Source organism: Rousettus aegyptiacus, unplaced genomic scaffold (genome assembly GCF_014176215.1).
Source record: "Rousettus aegyptiacus isolate mRouAeg1 unplaced genomic scaffold, mRouAeg1.p scaffold_m13_p_4, whole genome shotgun sequence".
Taxonomy (NCBI): Eukaryota; Metazoa; Chordata; class Mammalia; order Chiroptera; family Pteropodidae; genus Rousettus; species Rousettus aegyptiacus.
This window is the reverse complement of record NW_023416307.1, coordinates 96,923,835-96,932,680: the sequence shown is the minus strand read 5'-3', so window position 1 is coordinate 96,932,680 and position 8,846 is coordinate 96,923,835.

The window sequence follows — 8,846 nt, the reverse complement described above, 5'->3', positions numbered from 1 at the left end:
GTACTATTCAGAGCATTTACCAGTGACTGTGAAAACCACAGAAAAATCATTTTGTAAATAGTCAACTGATCAGTAGCCCGGATGCTTGCAACTGGCCATTACTAACCACCCTTCAGGAGAGGAGGGGCAGAATAGACTATGATTGGTCACATAATGCTGGATTTTAATTATGACTCTGCCACATATTTCTTGTGGGATATTGGGTAAATCACTTCACTTTTCCACTTTTCTGGTTCTGGGCTTTCTCACTTGAAAACTACAGGTTTTTAATTTGAAAAGTCCTTTCTATCTCTGACATGATGCATCAAACATGTTGGCTTTGATATAATTGATCGTAGTCCTTAAATGACATTAGCAATAATCAGGAAAATATTGCTTTTTTAAAAAATTAGATATAAATACAAAACTATTTCCTCACCTGGTTTCTAAACCATTTCCTGCTTTTCTTCATTTAAACAAGCACATAACAAGCACATACACAAGTGAAGAAGCAATTTCATAAAGTAATTTTATCAAATGTAAAAAAAAAAACTTTAATGGAGCCCATCTTCTACCAATAAAATAAAATAGCAATACATGCCTCCTTCCTTAGTTAGATCAGTATCAATTGCATTTTAAGGTTTAGCCTATGAAATTTAAAGGAGTTATGAAATAATACTTTGAATTTTTAAAGTCACTTCATAATGTAAATAGTAATCAGAAAGAGAGGTTGTTTTCTTTTTTTCTCATCTGTAGTTCTCTTTTGAAAACCTTCTTGCAAACTGGGATTCTCCTTGGTTTATTGATACTTCTTGATGGATCCTATTACAATTCCTTCTCAAGTTGCTTAAAATGTTTTACAAAAAATAACTATTCCTGATAATCAGGTTAAATAAACAAAACAAATATACCCTTTTATGCAACCTCATCAGAATTCGTTAAAACATGCTATATACAATATGAATAATTATGTGGAAAATGTTTGGAGATTTAAAACCGTGTCAAGTATTTCAAATAACTTTATAACGAGCTTGTCATGGAATTTCAGAAAGATTAATTCCAAAAGAATTTGATAAGGTGAAACTTTTATGAGGGTATTATTTTTATAAACAGATAGAAATATTAACATCCAAATGTGTGCTGCACCTTTGAGCCCTGGACTTGGGAAGGTGATATGCTGATTTCTATAAAGTTGCCACTCTTCCGAGCATTTTTGGAACTCCATACATGGAATTGATTTTAGAGCAGGTTTATGAACCACACAAAGAAATTAATTTTATTACTTTATTGTCACACCTCATATATTTCCATCCTCACGTTCCTCACAGTTGGGTATCTTCCCCATCTCAGACAGATTTTGCATTTTCCCCATTTCATACTGTCCTTGCAAATATATCTGTGAAAGAATGAATGTTTGCCATAGACATTCACGGCTATATGCAAGTAGGTAAAATATGGTACAAACTTAAATAGAAAATACAGTCCATTACCTGTTGGTGTACTCTATTATACAAAATAGCTTCTCTAATTGAGGTGGACAGAAAATATAAATTTTATAATTTTAAAACCCACTGGAGAATTTGTATGTTAACATTATTTTAACCTGTTGGCTTAGATGTCTGCTCTTGAAAAAATCTAATTTTCTCTAAAACACTAACCAAAAAAGATTAATAACTTATTGCTGATTTAAGACATCAAAGGAAAATGTAGCTTTGAATATAAGTATTATTGTTAAAATGTAGAAAAATATTTTAATTGCATGATAAAGAAAGGATGATGAAGAAATAAGAATGCAAAAATGTGAGACAAACTATAGTAATAAAAATTTTCTTATCCTAACTTTGATAGAAAAAGCATTTTTTTCAAAAATATCTTAGTATCTTAATAAAGAACAAAAACCATCAGGAGAGAGAAATGCCAACCGTTTTAGCTTACACATATCCAGGCTGTGTATTTCCCTGTGTTTGGTTCATTGAGGCAATATCACAGCATGACCTCTGGATAAAACAAACAAAAGATAACAGAGAATACACCAAGCTAGAGTAGGTCAATTAAAAAACTTATTAACAAGCAATTAAAGCTCAGTGGTTTGTTTTTTTCTTTGTGTGAGTTTGTGTACAGTATTTAGTGGAGAGTTTAGTATGTTGGACCTATTCTTTCCTCAGGTGTCACTTACTGGAAATGCCTGAGGAAACTTGGAGAAGAATCGGAAATAACCCAAGAAATTGCTGTAAAATATCCCTGTGTTATAGGTAAATAAATGTTCTCATGGAAATGAGTTCTAATTCTATAATTAGTTAGAAGAAAAAGATCTCGATATCAATGCACCAAACCACAAGGCAATGCCTCTGAAAATGGTTTATCAAAGGCAGGACCCATTGGAGAATGAACAAATGCTAAAGCCTTTATAATGGGCCAATCCTATGGTGAGCCCGGGTGGATAAACTACTGTCTGGAAGTAAACTGTTCACTCATGTGAAGTGTATTAACACTTTCTGGGCACCAGGGTACTATTAGGTGCATTGAAACAACGGATTTACTATGGGCATCCTGGTGCCCTTGCACACCTGGCATCTCTATAGGATCAGTCATAATAAAATTATATGGTGCCGAGAAGTCAGACTTTCGAAATTTTAGTAGCCCAATTAAGTTGTAGGATCTCCTGGTAGTTAAATTAGCTGGGATGCTTCACTAGCCATAGCAGAAATTTCATCTTTAGTTTCTGTAAAGCAAAGAAATTAGACCAAGCAAATCATCCCTGATGACAAGTCACTCAAACCTTCCTTTTATATGATTTTTGCAAGCTCTCTTTTTGCTCAATGTGAGGAAAAAAGAAAAACAAACCAAAGATTCCCTTCATTCCTTCTGGAATGAACCAAGGAAGATAAGGAAAACACATATGCATTTTATTTTTCATCACTGGCTACTTAAAAAAATTATAACCAAATTAATAGATCAGTGAAAAAGGGAGCAGTAGAGCTTCATAAAAATAAAGGATCATAGTCTTAAAATAAATTATATCCCCACTGCCCTCCTACAAATTAAGCAGAACATTCTCTATCTAAAAAAAGCTGATTATATCAAAAAATAAAATATTTAGAATATAGATACTTTTATTTTTAATAATAGGAGTCATGTAGAGATAAGTTAAATGTGTTATGAAAATTTAATGCTTCTTTAATTAATAGTTTGGAGAGTTAGATATTATTGGTGCTTTTTGTGAATTTTACTCTTTTTTAAACTGGAGTTTAAAACATACCCAACTATTAATTCCAAAGACCTCCTGAGATGTTATAACTAACTGGGAGTGAACCAGAGTTATTTGGATTCCTGCTTATAAAACCTGGGTATATCTGAATATAAGGATTGACTATAAAGAAGCACACAAAAACATATAATTTTACCCAGCGATTAGGTGGGCCAATAGTCAGAATGCTCTGTTGAATCTGGGAAAATTGTATATTAGCATTATTTTGCTTTCTAATCCCAGGGGCCTTTGTCCATTTAATTCCATGGTTTTGTATATACATTTTTATGAATGTGGAGCTTATATCTCAAACCAAAGCAGTAAGCAAATTTGTCTCATTGTTAAATAATTCATCTTTGAACAAGGAAAACTTATTCATTTATTCTGCTCATCCTTGAAGTATAGAAAGTAGAAGCCAAACTGTTATAAAATTATGTTGGCTGAAATATAAAATGAACACATTGGGTTCTTTAAAGCTGGGACATGTTAGGAGTAATCAACTTGATTTTCTGAGAAGCACTAGTCATGCTAATTTCTGCCATCAACAAATCTGATTAAATTCAAAGAGGGTAAACATGTTTTTCCAACTTGCAACATTCATAATGTTTAGAAACAGAAAATTTGTCAACCAGAAATGGGTTTTCTAATATAAAATTAAGACTGCATCTCTCGAAAAAACCCAAAGCAAAACAAAATGTATATTCTCACATTTCCTTTTATTTCCAGGCAAAGAGAGTGTGATACTGATCATGTGATACTTACTTTGTGTATTTTATTGTTCATATAAAATGGCTAGACTTTTTACTCTCAAGGCTAATTTCATCCCTCCCATCCAAATAATTACAGAATTAAAAAATGGCGCCAAAACATCTGGTCTGGAAAGTTAAAAAAAATTCCGTCAGTTTGGATGCTTGTCAAGTCTGAATAAATCAACCAACTTTAGTCTTATTTTTGAAAATTAAATTGATAAGTTACTCTTGCAATATTTCAATCTGACATTTTAAAAATTTTATCCTTAAAACCAAAAATAGGTATTACTCAATATGTGTTCATTTAGAAAATGATATGATGAAGAGATGTATTTGGATTACCCACCCCAACATGTGCTGATGTTCAGTAAAAAGTTGCCGTGAGGCTCAGAGAGGGTGCTCTTGGAGACTGGATGCAAAAGATAGAATTTCTGGAACTAAATTATTTGGAACTCCTGGAGCCTTGCTATCACCATGTAGCTGATGCAAAGAAGAAATCTACCAGTTAAATGTTCTCAAATAATGCCCACATATAATTTAATTTAGCTCTTTATATCTACCAGGGACATTCAAACAAATGTAGACTTCCATGTTGACATTTATCAAAATGCAAAAGGCCAGAATTTGGAGTTACAGTTGGGAAAAAGATAACAAAAATTGTATTTAAAAATCCATCTTGGAAAATTAATATTGAAGTAATTTTCTAGTTAAGTTTTAAAAATAGTAGTTTATCATTTCAGAATCAACTCCAAAACAGATGCCGCCTTCTCATAAAATAAACATGCAGTGAAAGGGTAACACATGCATTAGCCACAAACTGAGTCTGTAGCCAATATAGTATGATGAGAAGGAATTCTCAGTATGGTGTGATGTGCAATCGAAGCCATTAGCCATATGGTGCAGTGTGAAGAGGGCCTCTGTGACTGAATAACAGTTGTATGTTATATGGTTTATTAAATAATTATGCAATGGCAAGCAATGCTTTTATAATTATTGGCTGTTTTAAAATATTTTTTGTTAATCTAGCTGCATTTACCAGGTTGAAGGATATGAGTTCCATCAGGTCTCCATGCTTCATATCTGCTTTGTGTATAGAATGGAAATCGGCTGCCATATTGAAGATTTAGGGCACATTTCTTGTATCATACTGTGTATAATCAAGGTATGCTACAGGGCATTTAGAAATATAGGGGCACATTCTTTTTAGAGTTGCTTTCCCACCTGCTACCTGTCAGTGCAGACGCTGAATATGGGATAGAGAATGTGCTATTTTTATGATATTTCTGCAGAATGAGACTGGGAAGCATTAAGACACCTAAATGAAAAGCAAAACATTCAATAAAATATCTGGGTATTTTGTTGCGTGATGCTGTGCCAGTACTATTTGGAGATATATATATATATATAAATGCAGACATTATCTTAAATCATTTTTACTTAGAATAATTTTTCTCTAAATAAATAAATTTGTATTGCATTCATTTATTTACTTCCAGCCTATATGGCTTTCTCAGGTGAATTACATTTTATTAACCTATTAACCAATCAGACTACTCTGGTGTACACTAGATAGTTTCTTATATATAGTATGCTGGTTCTATAAGGTTGGATCATTGGAAGACTGGTAGCAATATCATGATTAAAGCAATGAAAAGACCATGATTGTGTTGTGCCTGCTATGGAACCGCAGGGCAGCTGCATCTGCCAGTTAGAGATATGTTGTGTCTCAATAAAATGCATTGGAGTGACAGCATACTTTTGCTTGCATAATCCCACTCTTGGCTAAAGGAGTTATAATATTTTTACAAAATGAGTTAATGCTTTCATGCATGATTATGTTGAAGACATCTTAGACTTTTGAAAATCTAATTTAGAGTTTGTATGTGCTAGTTAGTTGAACACTATAAAGTAAAGCTAATCCAGGTACAATATTGGCATTGAAAATAACAACCACAGACCTTATTGCAAAGTTACTTCAATATTTCTCTACCTCTGTACTTAAATAGCATTATAATATTCTGAATATCTCTTATAAAATAACTAATTTATTATTTTTGATAGGTAATCATTTACATATACTTCCTTAAACTAAGGTCTCCATCATATTCAAAGAAAAAATATAAAAGGAAATAAAGAGTAGTTATTTATCAGTATTTCAGTCCCCTCCTGTCAGACACTCAGTAGGATTGCGTTGGCTCACAGCCTTGATGTACATCATGGCCACGAAAGTTCTGTGTCTAATAAAAGTTGGAACAAAAGTGTTTACTGAAGGACATGTAATTCACCATGGCATGGTCCCACTAACACAGTAACTAGGATCATTCCAGATAGAAGTTCCTTCATTCTCAGCCCCTGAATGAGGACAACATGGAGCCAAGGCTCTGGAAAACATTCCAGCCTCCCTGGACATGCAGCTCAAGTGAGGAATAAATCCATGTTGTGTTAAGGGCACAAATATTCTTAAAGCTGTTTGTTGTTAGTTACAGACTAGCAAAGATTAGATCATAACAGCTGTGATTTCACAGATAGTAGTACTTAGAACAGGTTAACTGTAAACATAATCATCTTAATAAATAACACTAGGCAAATTAGAGTATTCAGAGCTTCCTGCTCATTTGTGAGGCTGGTGTGCCATTATGGGTTACCAGTGATCTCAGTTCACTAGGGCCCTAGAGAGTAATGGAACAGTGATAATTCTCTTTTCTATCACTTCTGATATTGAGCAGCCTAGTAAGTAAAGCCATGTGACTAAAACAAATAATATTGTTATTATAAGGTGAAATAAAGGTTGAGAAACACTGATGTATAGGATATGTGATATGACAAAAATCATGCAGATGGCATGGGTGAAAAATCAAAGTTTGGAATCCTGATTAAACAAAACATTTGAGGAGAAAGTAAAATAATATTTAGGCCTTTCTATCTATAAATTGATCAAATTTACCAAATTATTGCTGATTCCCCCTTTAGTTGGCTTGTGTACACATTTGCTAATTCATGCATTTATCCAGGCAGTCAACCAATCAAGTTTCTGAGTGCCCACTGTATGTTATGTAGACTGTATGAAACAGTGAGAAGAACAAAATGAACTGTTTCTTCATCCCTCCAGTAACTAACGTTTCCATGGAAAAGAAATATAATTAATTTCAATAAAATGTAATAAGTGATAGTACAAGTAAATATTATGTTCAAAGCACTGTGCTGGGTATTTAATTTTATTTAATCCTCAGAGGAACTTGGTTGGGTAGATAATATTACCTTTCTTATGTATGGATAAGGATATGGGTTCTCAGAAAACTTAAACCATTTTTTTTCAAAGTCCTACTACTAAAAATATTTAAAAACGATTTGAATCCAATAGTTCAGAGGAAAGTACGTGCACATGTATAAAGATGACTTTTGTTTATACCATTATCAAAGCTGCCTGCCAAGATGGTGTGCCCCTGCTTATTATTAGGCTGTATACACACTGTTAGGCCTCCATCCATTGTTAGGGTTCTCTGAGTTTGAGACCATATTCAAATTCTCTTTCAAATAGTAAATTTTTCCACCCTCAGGGTGTACCCACATACACACATGTACACACACTCACACACATGCACAGACACACTTAAGAAATCTTGAGGGAAACAAACTATTCTGATGAAGTATTTTTTCTTTGGGATGACATTGATTGAGTAAAGGAGATTGAAGTGTGAGTTGGTAATTAAAGAAAGTTTAGCTTAGTGTGAAATGTTTTGTTTTTCAATAATAATATATTTGACATTAGTTGTTTACTCACATTTTATTTTTAAAAAGAGTTAGTCACGTTCATCTGTCTAGATACCTTTATTTAGGTGTGCAGCTTGATGCTACAATTTTTCAGAAATTCATTTTGCTTCGAGAATCCTTAATCTAGATCTGCTTGGCAACAGCTTTCTTCTGCTGTGCATCATGGATCTTGGTCTTTTATTCTTCATTTGTAAAATAAGAGCAGGGGTTGCACCAGCTTACATCTGAGGTTTTTGTGGCTTTAATGCTGCATTATTTATTTAGCTTTTAGAACCAGTGGGGCTGCTAACTAGTCTGATTTTCATCATGAAAAATTTTAAGTTAACTTCAAGATCACATAGTCAATGACTAAATCACAAGAAGAATTCTGAATCTCTCAGAGGTTTCTTTTGTAATGCATTGAGCAATCTCTCATTTGCCAAAGTACTCTAAAAACATTTTGATTTATTTCTCCGTGTATGATATATTACTTCAAGTGATTTGAATTAATGATACCTGAAATGAAACCTGGGACTAAATATTTATGTTTATTATCAGATTATTTGCAGTGCTTGATTCCACACTTTTTTTCTCAGTCTGATATTTTTGCTGTGTGTGTGTGTGTGTGTGTGTGTGTGTGTGTGTGTGCTGAATGACAGAAAAATACTGGATAACAGGTGTCTGTGATTTTCTCTCCCACTCTGAAGAAACAGAAACATCTAAAATAACATGGAAACACAGCTAATTATGTATTTTTCACTTTGGTGGATAAACAGTAGTGAAAGACACAGGAGGAGGATAGAGCCATGGAGCGTGTTTATGAGAAGTTCTGGGGGTAGTAAATTCAGTTTGTATACATTGCATCTATATTCTTACATTTCCTAGGAGTAGTTTTAAATGAGCCCCCAAGAATAATATTTAGTGTGACATACAAGGAAGATGTCTTAATTGCAAAAATATATACTTAAATGTTAATATATAAATAAAAAAATTTAATTGAGGAAAGAGGCAGAAAAGTTCATGACAAGTTCTATAAAAAAGCTTCTCATGATGGCAAACATTTACATTCTAAGACATTTTCCCCATTATAAACAACCTGATTTTCATCGATGAAAGCAGCT